Genomic DNA, 17,157 nt, shown 5'->3' on the forward strand with positions numbered 1-17,157 from the left:
ATGGTGTGCTCAGCGCCAGGAAATTTACTGCACACAAGAGAGCGTGCTCTTTTTAGCAGCACAAACTCAAAGCACACTACGAGGCCAACCCATATATCCTAGCATGTTCTTGTATGGGGTCGAGATACTGCTGAGATGGGTCCTGGTAATACGAGGGAAGGTGTTCCGACTGGTGTCAGAATTCTTGTTCGTACCACAGTGCCAAAAGGAATACAAAAGAGACACCACGCTAGTACTAGAGCTTAAAGAGATAGTGTTCTGCAAAAACATACTATTCAGGATGGACAACGACAACATGGAGTGGCGTACAGTGCTATGCATCAACCCACCACTGACAGTGTGAGGTGAATGGATGAACAACTGTTCTCTGATGAGGAAGAGGAAGGAGCGATGGTGTTCCAGCCACAAATGCATTGCCCAGTAAAAGTAGTAGAGAAGCCACTGCAGATACTGACACATCTGGGAAGGAGTGGAAGAAAACACACAAATGAAGATCACAAAAGGGTTCCAGAGAAATTCGGGACCAAAGGGCCCCATGATGTAGGGGTATTCAAAGGAGTTAAGGCGGTGAAGATTAAGTTAAAAGAATGGGTGCTGCTGCCACGAGCAAAACAATACCCATTGTCGAGAGAAGCAGATAAGGGAATATACTCAACTTTACATGCAGAATGGCAGCAGGTCATCTTACAGACATCCACATCGCCATGCAACATGGCTATATACCCAATGAAGAAATCAAAGGGTGGTTTGTGAAGATTCATACAAGATTTACACCCTCTTAATGATGTAGTGGAAGCAGAGTTTCCCTTGGTACCGAACCCAGCTATTATACTGTGCAGCATCCCATTGAAGTCAAGGTACTTCACGGTCATCAACCTGAAGAATGACTTTTTCTCCATCACACTTCACCCAGACTCTAGATACTTGACAGCGTTTACTTATCAGAGAACCTGATTCGAACAAACAAGATGGCCCCAGGGGTACTGAGCATCACCTAGCATTTTCAACAGAGAGATACATATGGACCTGAGAAACGTACAAATGCCGAGCCCAGTGATCCAATATGTTGATGAAGTGCTAGTATGCAGGAAGACTGATGAAGAGTGTAGGGCTGATTCAGTGCACCTCTTAACACTACCAGCAGACAAGGAGTATGCGGTGCATAAGGTAAAACTGCAATACTGCCAGGAGGAGGTTGTGTAATTGGGACAAATAATATAAATCGAGGGACTCAAGATAACACAGGAGAGGGTAGAGGAAATTCACTTGATTGCACATCCATGCACAGGGAAGGAAATGCAGAAGTTCCTGGGGTTATGCAATTACTGCAGGGCATGTGTTTTTGATTACTCTACATTCACAAAATCCTTACTGCAGGCCCTTAAGGAGGTGCAGAAGGAAAAGAGAAGAACTAAAATGGACACAGGAAATGAATGAAAGCTTCAAAGAGCTAAAATAATCATTGGCCCATGCACCAGTGTTAGCCACCCCTAACTACAAAGAGTAGTTTTACTTGTTCTCCCACTCAGATGGCTCAGTGATGACGGCTGTCGTCACGCAAAAGAAGCCACAGGGACACAAACAATTGGCTTACTATAGTGATATCCTAGACCCAGTCATGCAGGGACATTTCCCTTGTGAACAAGCGCTTGCAGCTGCAGTGTTTGTAATAGAAAGGGCAGTGACAATTACTATGCAGTACCCCGTAGTATACTGTATGTGGAGCATTTGTTATTTGCCACATTGGAAAAATTAAAAAGCTCATTAACGACACAAAGGGCATCGGGGTATGAAGTAATACTGACAAGCCCAGTCATTGAGGTAGTGAGGTATCGTATGGTAAACCCGTCGACATTCATAGCAGAACCTGCGGAAGAAGGGGACTCCCTACATGACTGTGCAGCACATATGGACAGAATGGAATGGAACATATGGGTCAAAGAAGAAGAAATAGAAGTGGCAGGCATGGTCTTCATTGATGGGTCGTCAAGCATAGACCCCAACAAGGGAGGGAGACATACTGGAGCAGTAATAGTATTGTACAAGAACGGGGGATATGTAATAGCATTCCAGCAGAGGTTACCATTGCATTGTTCAGCGCAGGCGCAGAGTTAGTGGCCATGATAAGTGCATTGAACATGATGGAATGGCACGCAGTTAACATATTTTCAGATTCAACTTACTTGACATCTACACTACATTCAGGATTAGCGAGATGGGAAAGAAGGGGGTTCAGTAGAAGTGACAGGTCCCCAGTACAACATGCTGAGTTGCTCAGGCAACTGATTGAAGCACTGAAACTGCCATTGGAGGTGGCCATAATAAAATGTGTCACATGAGCAGGAACAAATACATTTGGGAATAAAATGGCCAACAGAGCAGCCAAAGAAGCAACCTACTTACCTGAGGGAAGTATGAGACTGTATCCGGGTGCAAAAGGGAGGATGCAAATAATGGCAGCAGAGAAAGGCAAGGGTCAAGAAGAAGATAGGGGGGAGGTTTTAACGCCATACCAATTGTACAGATTATAGAGCTGCAAGGAGAGGCCATGCAGGATGAAAGAGGTTTATCGATACAAAGAGGTTGCTCCCTGCCACCCACCAATTTGATATGGAGGCAAAACAGCACAGGGAAATCAGTGATGCGAAAAAACTGTTGGGTGTAGCATTAGAGCAGCTGCACTTTCCCGCCCATGTGTTAAAAGAATGCATAGCAGCAGAAACATGCGAGGGATGGTACATTCCAAATATACATGAGAGAGTGGCAGAGTGTATGGGGAATTGTGTGGTGTGTCAGCAGTTTTTGTCTGGCCTTACTTTGAAGACTGTAAAGGGAACATTGCCAAGACTGGAAGGGCCGTTCTGGCACTTGCATATCGACTATGTTGATATGCAAGACCAATGTGCCTTTTATAGGTACATGCTAGTTGCGTTCTGTCCTCTTTCAAGTTGGCTTGAGGTGGGGCCCTGTGCTAAAAATTACGCAAAGTCGGCCACAAAATTCTTAGTACAGGAAGTGTTCTCGAGGTGGGGATATGTGAAGAGATAAGGTCAGATAATGGACAACATTTTGCCAATGACCTTTTCAAGGAAATAACACACGTCCTGGGAATAAAACTCTGAATATGCACAGTCTACCGGCTGCAGGCGAACAGGATTCTTGAGAGATTAAACAGCTTCCTTAAAGAACGCTTAGCAAAGCTAACACTTTAATTGTGCAAAAACTGGCTTTATTGCCTCCCATTGGTGCTTTTTTCCTTTCGCAACTCACCCGGTGCAGATCATCACTTGACTCTGCATGAAATTGTAGCTGGCAGGAGGATGTATGCGCCTGTCCCTCTTGTACGTTCAATTTCAGATACTAATACCACAGCACAGGTTCTGGGAGATGAGCTGCAAACATATTCAACTGAAATGACAACTGCCCTCAAATACATTTCCCTCCAGGTTCAACATTCAACAAGTCGACCGACCAACATTGAAGAACAGACAAGTGCACACAGAGAAGAAGAATTCCCACAAGCACAGCTCCTCTGTCCGGGGGACAAAGTACTCGTCCGTAACATCGTACGGAGGTGGCAGGAGCCAAGATTCACCATCCCTTACGAAGTTGTGTACACGACACTCATGGCTGTGAAAGTAAAAGTATCTCTGATGTCCGCAAGGTCAACAACTGCACTACAGAAGGGAAAGAGTGAAAGGCAAATTGATGGGAAGTATCACGCAATTATCATTGACATTTTTTACACCTATCAGACTCTACTGAAAGCCCACAGAGGGAGAAGGAGGTGGGCAGGACACAATTGGGGTGAATTGGAGAAGGTATAACTATGATGTGAAAAATATAGGGATATGATTGCTTTGTCTCTTTCTTGTTTCTCTCTTCTGATTCCTACTATATAAAGAAAGTAGGGGTTTGACCACCAACAATGGAAAGGAGACACGTGTTAAGAGAAGTATATTAAGAACTGAGAAGTTCTATGATTCCATTGGGGAGAAGGGATACATGGCATCTGGAAACGTGTGGTACAACAAAATGAAAAGCGTGGGGCGAGAGAGCACTAATGACATTTTTTATGTCTGCTCGCTAATCCCGCACATTACAGGGACACCAAAACAATTCTTGCTGCAAGAAGTAGCAGCAGAGACAGGGGGGGGGGGATTCCTTTTGCACTTGTACTTATGCAGAACTCGGCGGCTGTTTCAGGGCACACAGTAGAAGTGAAATGGAGAGATGAAGGGGAGGAGGCATATGCAGATAATTACATAGAACTTGAAATCATGGCCAGGGAAGAGTACAATACAGAAGGGGCACAATGGGGGGAGCAATTGGCTACTCCCTATAGGAGAATATTTTGCAAAACCTCAACAGTGCAAGACAATGTTCCACAGCAGACCCCTGATGCAAATAAGGGGTTCAGCGTTTCACGATGGAAAGTGGGAATGGGGCATGATGCAGTGCCGCACCAAAGGGCTGGTAGGATATGTAGAGAGGGTGGTAAAGAAAATAAATAAAGAATGCTGGGGAATATGGGGCATGAATGTACATGCTTTGACATGGATGGATGAGAAACACCTTCCGCTGTCCATGGGTATCAAGTTCCCCAGATGGATGGGATTGTTTAATAACTGGGGACACACTTGAAGGTACGAGGAAGAAGGAGGGGACTTGGAAAGGGTAACACGGTTATGGATGCCCAAGGAACACAGAAGGGAAATGATGGGGAAGGAAGTGTTGATCGAAAGATTGATCGAAGGAGGAATGTAAAGAAGGTGCTGATTCAGCGTCAGACAGGGGGGTGCACCGACCAGTTGCGGGAATAAGGGGTTTCAAATTGCCCCTTGTCCAAGATGCATGGGAATGAGGAGGTTGAATGGAGGGCCCCTCAAGAAGAGCCAATCAGACGCTACTTTTGGGGTGTCCCTGGAAAGTAACAAGCTTACAGAGTATCCACAACAGTGTTTGCAAAGTTACTATCTTGCAGGTGCCATGTGAATGTCTCCCTTTACACCAGTTCAAGGTGTCTCATGTTCCTTCCTTTCTGTTGCTGACCAATGGCAGATGTATAAAGACCCAGAGGTCAGCACAATCATCTTATTACTAATTGCAAAGTGTTTGTGGGGAGGAGTAGGAAGCAATGTGGCACCACATGGGGAGGAGATGTGCTGAAACTGGGTAGGTCTGTTTGCTCCAATCATGTCTAACTAATGTATGTCTAGCTATAGCTGTATGATGTAGCTTAACCATTAAGCTTCTTTGGAACATAGAAGACAGAAAGTCTGACGTGCAACTATTTCTAATTGTACAAACATTGTTTTAGTGATATAAAACTACTGTGTATTGTGAGCCAGTTTGTCAGCTCTCATCAATCAGTTCTGTTCCACTGTGCTGTTTGATTTGTGCTCGCCCAGCTGTAAGAAACAATGTTATTTCTTGCCCGGTGTGCGCTCCTTTTTTGGACTACTGGTGGTAACTTACATATTGCGAGCCTCAGAGAAACCCTAATACACATTCATAAAGAAAATATTTAATCCTGGGTCTCCAGTTTAAATTGTGATCTTTCAGACAGCAGTGTTCAGCTCACCAGATGAGGTGGCGCTTTTGGCCCCATTCCAACGTTCCCAAAATGTCCAGTATCCAACTAGGTCCAGGCCCAATTCCTCCCCAAGAGAGGACAGGGGAAGAAGTGCAAGGAGGGGGGACAGAGGTGCACTGTAGGGGACTAAGTATGGCCAGATTATATTGCCTTATATTCCAGTAGGGGGCTGGATTCAGTGTTTTTCCAGAAATTGGTTGAATGCCTAGAGGGTTTATTGGGATTTAGTTACTGTCATGGGTTGTCAGGTTGCTCTTTTAGATGTCCCTCCTGGTCTCTTTTCAGATCGCACAAGCTCAGGGGTCGTCATTCATTAGGATATTGTGCAGCTCTTCAATAAATGGGCACTAGAGATAAGGAGCACCAACACCTCCAATGTTTTCAGAAATGTATTTCTAGTGCATAAGAAGAATTTGTTGTTTCGTTCAGTATTCAGTCTTTGTCTTCTCTATTGTCATTTCAAGATGGAGACAGTTGCATTGTTGAAAGAAATTTTGAGGCCAGGCAACTGCGTTGTTCGTCTAGAGCTCAAGGATGATTATCTGACATTTCTAAATGTCCCAGAAAATAGACTCCTTTTTTGCCTCTGGTGGTGTCATCTTGTTTTTCAGTTTTGCTCTTTGCTTTTTGGGTGGTCATCAGGCCCTTGGTGTTTTTCGAATTGTTATGGCTGGTCGTGATCCGGTTGCTGATTTATCTGGACGACATTCTCATTATGGCTTAGCCCACAGCCCTTGTTCCATCAGCATCTTCAGACATCTGTCAGGTTACTGACAAGCCTGGGATCCATTATCAATTGGGGAAAAATCTTAAGTGTGTCCAACTAAAAGGCTTCAGTTTCTGGGCCTCATATTGGACTGTCTTTACTCTACCCGTCGGGTGCGCCAAACAAGGGTTCAGAATACAAAAGGCGAGATTGCATGGGTCTTTCTATCTAGATTGATGACTCTTTGATGCTTGGCCAGGATTGCAGGTCTTTTGCCAGCATACATTCAGGCAATTTCCCCCTCCCCATTGCACAACAGAGACCTTCACAGGTTGAAAATCCAGAAACTCCACAAAAGGTGCAGGTATTACAGTAGGGTGTACATGTCTTCTGAGGCATGGAATGAATTGATTTGATGGCTAAAGACATGTGGACGTTTGTAATGGTAGGGTCATTTTCCGATGCCAGCCTTAGTGATGGGCGGCTCGTTGTGGTGGCATTTTCACAGAAGGGTGTTGTCTCTACAGGAGTCTCAGAGGCATATCACCTTTTTAAAGATTCTTCACGGCTCTTTTGCAGTCCAAAGATTTGCAAAAGGAAGATGGCAGTGTTCCATCACACTTTTGATGGTTAATCTGTCAGATTAATAGTTCGATACATCAAAACATTTTGGAGCACAAAGTTCATGGACATATCAGACCTAGCAAATCAATTTTGGGACTTTTGTCTGCCCTGACACCTGGAGTTCCAAACATAGTCATTTATGGGGGGCTCAAATGTGATCACAGACTGGCTTTCCCTGCATTGGCAAGATATGGTGGAGTGACACCTGCATTCCAGGGTTTTTCAGGATTTGCAGGCTCTCTGGAGTCTTCTTCGGGTTTGCAGGCTCTCTGGAGTCTTCTTCGGGTTTGCAGGCTCTCTGGAGTCTTCTTCGGGTACATCTGTTTTTATCTCAGTACTCAGCTGCCAGGGTTTTCAGTAGGAGGCCGGATGCAGTGGCATTGGCAATGGGCGATTAAGCCCAGAGCTGTAACAGGGCATAGTGCATGCGTCCCCCTCTTTTTCCATGATCCCCATGGTCCTTCTTCAGGTTCAGGCCTAGGCCAGCACAATGGTCCTACTTTCTCCTGTATGGCCCTCCCTGGCATGGTATCCATTGGTTCTTCATTTGATCATGAGGAATCCACCTCTTCTCCCTGACTTTCCCAACATTCTCCTCGGTTCAGAGGGAGAGAGGCATTCATTGGTCATGGACAGGGCTCTACTCGTAGTGGCTTGGCTAGTATCGGACAAGCTCATCCAGCTTCCTCACTTACGGTGCTTCCTGACCCCTACTACCATTTTATCTTCTAAAGCGACTTGGGCAGCTGGGCTGCGCTGGTGCTTTCGGGCAGACCTGTATCCCTCTCAGACACCCTGCAGTAGTGATAGTGAACAGTTTGGCAACATTGTCTCCATCCTCATCTTACCACACTGTGAATTTACACTGGCCCACGATTTCGACATGCCATGAGTTGGTGGATGGGTTTTCTGTTGAAGAACACGCTCTGCTCTGTCGCCTCCTAAAAGGTATTTGTATAATGTCAACGCTTACATACCAGTATTCCTGGGGATGGGACGTGAATTTGGTTTTGTCCTTATTTGAGAAGTAGCCGGTTAATGTTGCTTGACATCAAAACTGCTTTTGGTGAAGTTAGTTACCTTGAAGCACTTGAGGCATTTCACAGGGTCGCAGCTATGTGAGTATTTGATCAGCAAGGTCAATTATTTACACATTTGGGCAATTCCTTTTGTTTGTTTCTTCATGCCAAGACAGCCCCCAATGTTATTGATTTTCCTGATTTTTCTAATAATCATCAGGTGTGTGTGGTACAGTGGTTGAAGGATTATGAAAGTTTAAAACCTGACTTGAGAAGATGTTTAGCGGAAGCCCTGGTCCTTTCAGTCTATAAACACTTTTACCTGTTTCTTCCCTGACAATATCTAGATGGGTCAAAGGGCTTATGCTGGAGGCCGAAGTAGATATGGAACGTTCAGGGATGCCAGTTTTTCTAAAGCTTTTTGGTTGGTTGCCAGTTTGGGGTATTATCCCTCCCTCACTTTCCTAGAGTTCACAAGGTTATTGGCCTTTCGTACAATTTAGCCGACAAGTGGTGCAAGCATTTGATTCCACAGGAACTGACTTCCCAGAGAAGGACAGGATAACACAGGCCAAGGTCACAGTCATTCAGATGGACGAGAAGGTGATTGGCAGACTGAAAAGAGGAAGACAGCTGGATGCAGAGAGGACTTTATAGTAAACCCCTGAATTGGGATTGGAGGACATAGAGAGGAGAGGGAGGAGAATGGGCTATGGGCTCAAAGGAGCAATAATTTTTCTTGGCAAGATGTGTTTTATCTTGCTGCTGTTTAATAAGAGGACAGCGACGTGCATACTACTTGCCCCATGCCATTAGTAGAATCACGACTGTCTGCCATGCTACTAGGACTATTCAGAATTGCAGATACCCGGGGGCACACCCCTCCAAAGACCAGCCCTTCCTAGTTACCCCTTCAAACGACCTCAGACTGAACCCGTGACAAAGCATCGACCTGTGCTCGTGCCTCTCTGTCCTCTTTGCGCCATTGGTAACAGCTGAAAAGAGCTGTTGCAATTAGGCCAGCCTGAGTAGGGTCAAACAAAAGACAACATATTGAGTAAAGGAAGAAGGGTCACCGGGTTAACAAAACAATGAACATTAATGGGGAGGGAATAGGATAGGAAGGGGAAAGTAAGAGGGTACGCTGGAGAAGGGACAGAAATGGCCCCCTCTGCTAATAATGTTGAAAGAGAATAAAAAACAACCTGACAAAAAGCGGGCAATTTCTCCCTATCTTATTACATCCATTTTTGGAACAGTCGACTTGACTGCCTTTTCTCTCTGCATTACCTGTCCTGTAGAAAACGCAGTGTCCAGGGGGTGCCCTCTCATAGGCCTGCATGACCAGCAATGTGAGTATGTGCACACACGAACCTCTCGGTGGCCTTCATTCTTTTCTTTATATTCCTGTTGATCTTTTCTTAGGATGCTGCGCTAAAAATAAAGAACAGTTCTTGGAGTTTTCCATTTATAAAAAACACAGCGCGCATACTTAAATGAAACCGCTAGAGAGCAGCAGTGCATCACGAAAGAGAAACAGTACAGCGAGTGTTTGAATAAATCTGCGAACCTGCAAGAATTCACAAGAGACCGAGACCGGCAGCCTAAAATTGCTCCATTGACTCTATGGCTGGAAGGCCCGTGATTTTATGTTTTCCAAGATACCATCCGACTTGCGCTTCAGTCCTCACTCCACCATGCTCATACCTTCTAACAAATGTAATATTTCGACTGTTCAGATGCACAAAAGCTATGAACAGTTCATCGGTTATGTAAACTAATGCTGGTGCTTAGAACCATGCTCCTATTGACATCAGTGACGGTGCAGAGGACTATAGCTTGGTAATAGGTTCTCCTCTGCGCTGGAGGTGCACTTTCATATAAAATGTTTACGACATTGCAACATTTGAAATGAGTAATATTTGAATGGCTATTTGACGTGTGTGATTGTTTTGTACTTCGTGTTATGCTTACAAGTTCTAAAAAGTCTGTGTAATGCACGGGTCACATGCACGCCGTGCACGTAGCAACACTTCAGTGCGTTGTCGCGTGGGCTTTCCCTGTCATTAGGGACACGGCGGGCACTTACAATGCTGAAGCCTGCGCCACCAACGTTTTAAATATATCCGGGTTTAGCGCCCAGAGACGGGAGGATAGATCTGTGGCAACGCGCGGGTCAACGCAGGTACCGAATCGTGTCTCCGCAAATAAAAATATCAAGTCGATATAAATAACCTGCACTTCTACAATTCACTGAAACTAGCGCCTAGATACCGACCGGTTATGTGTGCTGCAAATAATAAGGCGCCTGTTTGGCAAATCTGCGCAGCAATTTCAGAAATTTCCAGCAGGGGAGCCAGTTTTCACCAATAAACGCATAATGTTGCCAGCTCTGTCACCTATGACCAAACACAAGTGACTTGTGGAAGATTTTGAAATAAACGTAACCACTGGCTTTCTTCTGGGCAGCCTTCCATGCAATCATGTTGAGCTTGTCTGCATCATTCCAGAAGAGCTCCAGCCATATGCAAATCCGCCTTGGTCTGGCCGCAAATGGGTGCACTCCTTTAGACAACGTCCCCTCTGCATTGGAAACACAATTGACCTCAGACATGCATTAGCCTTGCTGATCATCACCACTTCAACCTGGTTCCCTACTGTGCAGTGAGCAAAAGGCACACGTCTGGACATACCTCTTTCCTCTTCGATCAACCCTCCGAGGTCCAACTTGGGTCCTTCCTCTCATCTGTCTTTATCTCTACCTATGGTGTTCCCCAGGTGTCTAACCTCTCTCCCTGGCTGTTCAACCAATACCTGACACCTCTTGCCCACCACATTGCCGCTCTCTGCCCCAACTTTCAGTGCTATGCGGATGACACTCAGCTCATTTTCAGGCTCCCTTACGCCACCTCTTATCCTTCTCTCATCTTTGACTGTCTGTCTGCTACCCAGAAGTGGTGTGCCACCAATGATCTCTGCCTTAGTGCCAGATTGAGATTCTCCTCAACGGCACATCCGCTCCCTCCTTTCCTGTCGCTCTCTGGTCGGCCTCTCTTGGCCCTCTTCCTTCTTCCACCTGTGAGGCTAAAAACCTCGGGGTCATTTTCGACTCCACACTCTACTTCTCTCCTCTCATCTCTGACATCTCTAAGAAGTCACACTACCAACTGCACCTACCCAGAGGTATTTTCCCTTTCCTCTCCTTCCCCCAGAAGCTCACTGTCTCCAGAGCTCTGGTTCTCTCTAAACTGGTCTACTGCAACAACCTTTTATAAATATGCCTGCTTCTACTCTCCGCCCTCTGCAACTCACACAGAACATGACTGCGAGATTTGTCCTTGGCCACAAGCCCAGGGATCGTATCTCTTTAGGACTGAAATCTCTGCACTGGCTCCCAGGATTACGTTCAAAACCTGTTGCATTGTCCACAAGGCCTTCTGTAGCCTTGGGCCTCAATACCTTCAACTCACTCTTCCTAAATATCTTCCCCCTCGAGCTCTTCACTGATACGCATCCAACTCCCTCAGGGTCAGTCGCTTCACCAAGCAACGAGTTGGTGGTAGATCTCTTGTTTCGGCTGCCGCCTCCCTCTGGAACAGCCTCCCTGCCTCCCTGAAACTTGCACCTCAAGACCTTTCTCTTTGCTTCTACTTTCTCTCCTCCTCTCCCCTGCTGAACTCCTGACTGAAACTTCACTGGTCACCTGGCTACCCCCTGATCTCGGGCCCAGGTCCCGTCCCCCACCAGCTGCACAACTGTACTGCCTCCCGGGCAACTACTGCACTTGGGGGCTGTTTCTGTATTCCTACAGCCCCCGCCAGCTCTTGACACTTGATGTCTGCACTTACCCCTGTACTTGCCACAAGCTGGCTGCACTTTTTACCTATTGTTTTACTTATTCTATATATTTATCATTGCTGATCCTATTTACTGCACTGTCCCCTCGCCCTTCCGCCCCGCACTTTCCCTTTCCCCCCTCCCCCGCACTTTCGCGATCTCAATGTCGCCTGGCCTCGTAAGATTGTTGTCTCTGTCTTCCCTCTGTTCCCACTCCCTTGCCTCATCGCTTTTTGAAACACTTGTGTATAGACGCGTTATAAATGCCATATCATATCATACCATACCCTCTCCCATCCAAAATATAACCAAAAAATGTGAAGGGTGGAAGATTGTGAATTCATTTTAACCACTGCCGTTGCTCTGGGCAACCTTCCACACCATTGTTTTTTAACCCATCTGAGACATTTTAGAAGTGGACCGACCATGTGCAAATCAGTCTTGGGCCTTTCACCAATGGGGACAGTCTAGCCCGTACTGCCAAGTCCCCTCAGCCGCAGCTACTAGAATGGCAGAAAGTGTTCCTCAGACCATACCGTGACACAAGGCGTTCACATAATACCACTTACTCTTTGCTTTTTTTTTTTTAGCATTATCATGTTTCCTTGCTGCCAAGTGTGAGTGCTTTTACAGTCCATGTGTGGTTAGTTGTAACCTAATAGGCTAATTTTGAACATGGATTTGTTGATAAATGTCCAGGTCAAATAATTTTTAGCCAGAAACCTTCGATTTCCCCCAAAATGACAACATGTAGCCCCGTTAAAGCTGTCTCGATTCTTCAGTATCAAAAATAGCGGGAGGCTGTACAGTCCAGCGCCTTTACATATACAAAATCATTCGCTTCCGGTTCATTCCATTATCTTCTTAGTTTGTATTACTGTCTAGGGCTAGTTTTTAGTGGTTTGTTCAAGTAAGTAACGATAATAGATACACACAATTGTAAACTGTTGTGACTTGTGATTTTCCTTCCCTCCTGTTGCTGTGTGAGCTTGGAATGTTGTGAGTGCCCGGATGCAGAATGCTGAGAGAATGTTAGGTGCTGGGCATATTGTGAGTGGCAGGTGAGAGCCTGACTGAGAGAGAGGGGGCCGGCGGATGTCTCCCAGGTAACTTATCTGATTTATCTCTAATGTGCCAGTAACTTTCCACCTGTGACCTGCAACCAAGTAAAAGAGTTTCTCCTGACTCAGCTGTGCCAGGAGGGCCACCTCAAATAATAAACATTCAATTCACCTTCAGTGGTTTCATGGCCTGAAGGTGGACTTTCCAGTAATATTTTCAATCACCAACAAATGACATTAGGCAAATTCATTGTTTCGGTAAACACAAAATGAAATCCCAGTCATCCATATGAATAGGACACCTGTAACAGGAGTAATATTGCTCTTGTGGATGGCTACAAATGAGGGTTATGTTGTCTTAGAAATTAAAAAATCTGTATCGTTTGGAATATCTTGGTTTTGGAAAGCACCAATTCCTGCTGTTTTCACCTCCAACAGAGCAGAGTCTACATGAAATAGAGTAACGTCCCCAATAGTGATCTTTGCGACTTTTGGTACTATAATGAAAGAGACTGGCTAAGGAAGGGGACATACATTCAGGGCTTTAAGTGGGCTGGGGCTAGCCAGGGCCGAGCCTTGGCAGGCTCAGTGATCTCGTTCTGAGCCGGGACCCTACCAGGGCTTACTAATCTCCCCTGGCAGCCCCGGCAACTACTTTTTTTCCCTAAAGCCTGAAGCTCTCGCTCATGTGCGAGAACTTCAGGTTTCAGAAAGAAAATGCCTTTAATCCATAATAGTTTCGCTGCACCTGCGAGGCATCCCTTCAAGCAAGAGATGCCTGTGGGCTGATGCTACAATTATGGAAGAAAGGTGAGGCAGCTGGAAGCAGAGCCATTTTTTCTCTATAGTCTGAAGCTCTCATTCACAGGAGTTTCAGGCTTTAGGAAAAAAGGCCTTGGCTTTCAGCGGCCTCACCTTTTCAGCCTTAATAGAGACGCTGCCCCTCCCCAAAGGGCTGTGCCACCATTAAGGCTGAAAAGGTGAGACGCTGTGCACTGCCAGGCTAACCTTTAGCAAATAAATGCAGATATGAGCACCCTCTCCCCCACGGGGGAGAGGGTGCTGATCTCTACAAAAGGCAGCCTGGTAGGGGTGCCTGTAGCCTATTGAGCTGGTGCTCATTAAGGGTGTGTGGCCTAACACGGCGACAGGCGACCCCCTGGCATTAGGCCACGCCCCCTTGATGAGCCCCAGCTCATTTTCCAGTGCCACTTAAGGCACTGCATCCAGGAAAGGCACTTTGGAATCTATAAGCGATCGTAGAATAGTTTTTGCCTGAACTAACTGTCCATTCTTTTACCAATTGAGTCATAGTCCTAATGTTATTTTTAGGGTACTTTTATGATCCTTCTTGACAATATGTTGGGTATGTTTCACCACACAATTTATGAGTAGCATAAATAGCAACATATTTTCCTGAACCTAAACTTCATTTTAAAGGCACATATCAAGTTTTTATTTCAAATAAGGACCTCGATTGCAGGTTTGGAAAGCAATAGTGTCAGGAGTCTGGATGTTAACGTACATGTCACCCTTCCAGGTATCAACACTATAGACCCTCATTACGAGATTTCCGGTAAGTCGCCAGTACCACTGGTGGCTTATCGGCACACTCGGGTTACTGTTTCCACTGCCTGATATCCCGGTATTACCGGGATATTACAGGCGGCATCGGAACAGTAAGTTCCTATTCCCGTGGACTCCATGGGATGGGAACCACTGAAGCACCGGCACCGTTGTTAACGGTGCTGATGCTTCTGCGAATTATCTGCTCTTAGGAGACTCAGGAGGATAGCTCAGGGGCAACGTGCTCGCCTTGGAAGCAAGACGACACGGAGCAACACAGGTTTGATCCCCGGGTCCGCGCTTAGAAATTTCTGGGTATTAAGCGCGTTAAAAATAACCTATCAAATGAAATCTGCTGGTAGTGGTCTGAACTGCCGGCAGGTCAGGCCTGCTGGTAGTTCACAGCCCCTAACAGCGAACACTGAGTCAAACCAGTCTGGAAAAGGTGCTGGTAATGTTGTTACCGGCACCTTAATTCCAGACGGTCTCACTTGTAATGACCCTCTAAGTGTACAAGATCAGTCGTTATATAGGAAATAATCCCAATTTCATTCGTTGTGTATTCACTTGTAAATATACTGCAGTTCTCATTCAAATGCAATTCTTTCTTGAATCCCATTATTGTATTTTTGAGATACACACATACATGATTTTCACTGATACTGAATTGGCTACAGATACTTTGGTAACAATTGCACTGATCACTGTCAAAACAGAGGTTGCTGGAAGAAACCCTGAAAGACCTTTTCTCGCCATTGGTCATGATGTGGCAAAGACAATGTTGGCTTGTGCATCTGCTGTAACATTGGTTTCATGGCTGCATGGGATAAATTCAAATGATTTGGAACCACAACTTCATCTGCTGGATTCAGAAGAGGAAGCACTTAACTGTAAACATAAAATGTAGCTTAACTGTAACTTGTGGATCCAGCTTAATGTATATGGTCTTATGCTCTGTTCATTGTTTGGTAGTAATAGACCCAGCCGAAGAAGGACCTGGTGCCATCATTACTTCCCCTCTTTTGGTGTTGCTCAGGATTAAAAGCACAACGCATTCCACTAAGAGGTCATTTTAGAAGCCCATAAGTCAGTGTCATTCTTCTTTTCTCTCTCGGTTCTTGTGGAAGTATGCTGCCATCTTTTGGTGACTGATCGCCTCAGCATGGTTCTTCTTCAGGTGGCCTGACACCAGCAGACACCGGGATCGGCATCTCAGTCTTTTATTTTCAACATCACCCCTCAGGAATTTGGGCTGTTACATTTTCTAAAGCAGAAAAACATAGAATGCTTAGGCATTTAACTCTGTCTCAAACAAGTCTGCCTTCATCCACTCAATTTATAAACACTATGCATGTGCTTCACTGAAGTCCTGTTAAAAACAAGCACTGGCAAAGCCAACTGTTTTGGCTGGTGTATACATATTATGCATTTGCCATGCACTTATAAGACATTTTTATTAGCCCAGTAGAGCTTTCACAATGTCCATTAAGTCATTAACTCTCAAAAGACGACTTTGGGAAAACACTTGCTGGCACTTCAAGTGCAAACCTTGATGGTAAGCCTTCATTAAAGCAAGCGTAAAGAGTTCTCAGGAGGAGATGTTTTGGGCGAGAAGGGGAAGGAACTGGGTCGGAATTGCCATAAGGAAGAGCATGGCCATGGGCTGGCAATGGGTGGGCAAGTAACCGAACAACACCTACAAGCTTTGTGCCCATCCTCATATGCCATTTCTCCCAATCTGTACTGTAATGCAATAGTTTGGGCTTAAAGGTTGTGCTGAAACACCACCTTATAGCCCAAACTTAAACATGTTTTTATAGCAAAAGATATTGGGGGTCATTCCGAGTAGGGCGGTAAGGGTTAACGGTCACCGTTAACGAGACAGTTGCCGTTAAACCCTTACCGCCCTATTCTGAGTTCCCTTTGAGGGTTGGGGGTTGGTACTTAATGCCTGCTTTTTGCAGGCGTTAAAAAACCAACCCGCAAAGGGACCTAGGAGCTAATTACGGCACCGTAATTTACGGTGCCGTAATTAGCGCCTTCGCCATTCCCATTGAGCCCTATGGGGCAAAAATGGGAATGGTGAAGGGCCCTTGGTGAATGGGGAATTACCGACCCCGCCAACCTTGGAATGGGGCGGTAATTCCGCCATTCAGCATGGCGGAGTCGGAAAAATAACGGCGTCAACCAAGGCGCTAATAGCGCCTTGGTTAACGCCAGGGTCGGAATGAGGCCCATTGTTCCAGTTATACTGAGCAAAATATTTCATAATATATCCAAGTCAAGTGATATTACATCTTAAGTTGTTAATACTGCATCCAATCTTAATGCGTAACCCTTCTAAAGTTGCATCCAATCACAAATGATCAGCTGACACATGGGCCCTCATTCTGACTCAGGCGTTAAGGGGTTTACGGCGCCGTAAACGGCGCCGACCCTTAACGCCTGATTACAAGGTTCCCTTTGCGGGATGGCTTTTAGCGGCTGCTTTTTTGCAGCCGTTAAAATCCATGCCGCAAAGGGACCTTGACGATAATTACGGCACCGCAATTTACGGTGCCGTAATTATCGCCTTTCCCCATTCCCATTATGCCCTATGGAGCGAAAATGGGAATGGGGAAGGGTAAAATGGGAAATGGGGATTTACCGCCCCACTCACCTTGGAATGGGGCGGTAAATCCGCCAACCACCATGGCGTAAACATAGTTTACGCCATGGTGGTAAGGGTACGACCCAGGCGGTAACTTA

Source organism: Ambystoma mexicanum, chromosome 10 (genome assembly GCF_040938575.1).
Source record: "Ambystoma mexicanum isolate Mex_15411 chromosome 10, UKY_AmexF1_1, whole genome shotgun sequence".
In the NCBI taxonomy this organism is placed as follows: Eukaryota; Metazoa; Chordata; class Amphibia; order Caudata; family Ambystomatidae; genus Ambystoma; species Ambystoma mexicanum.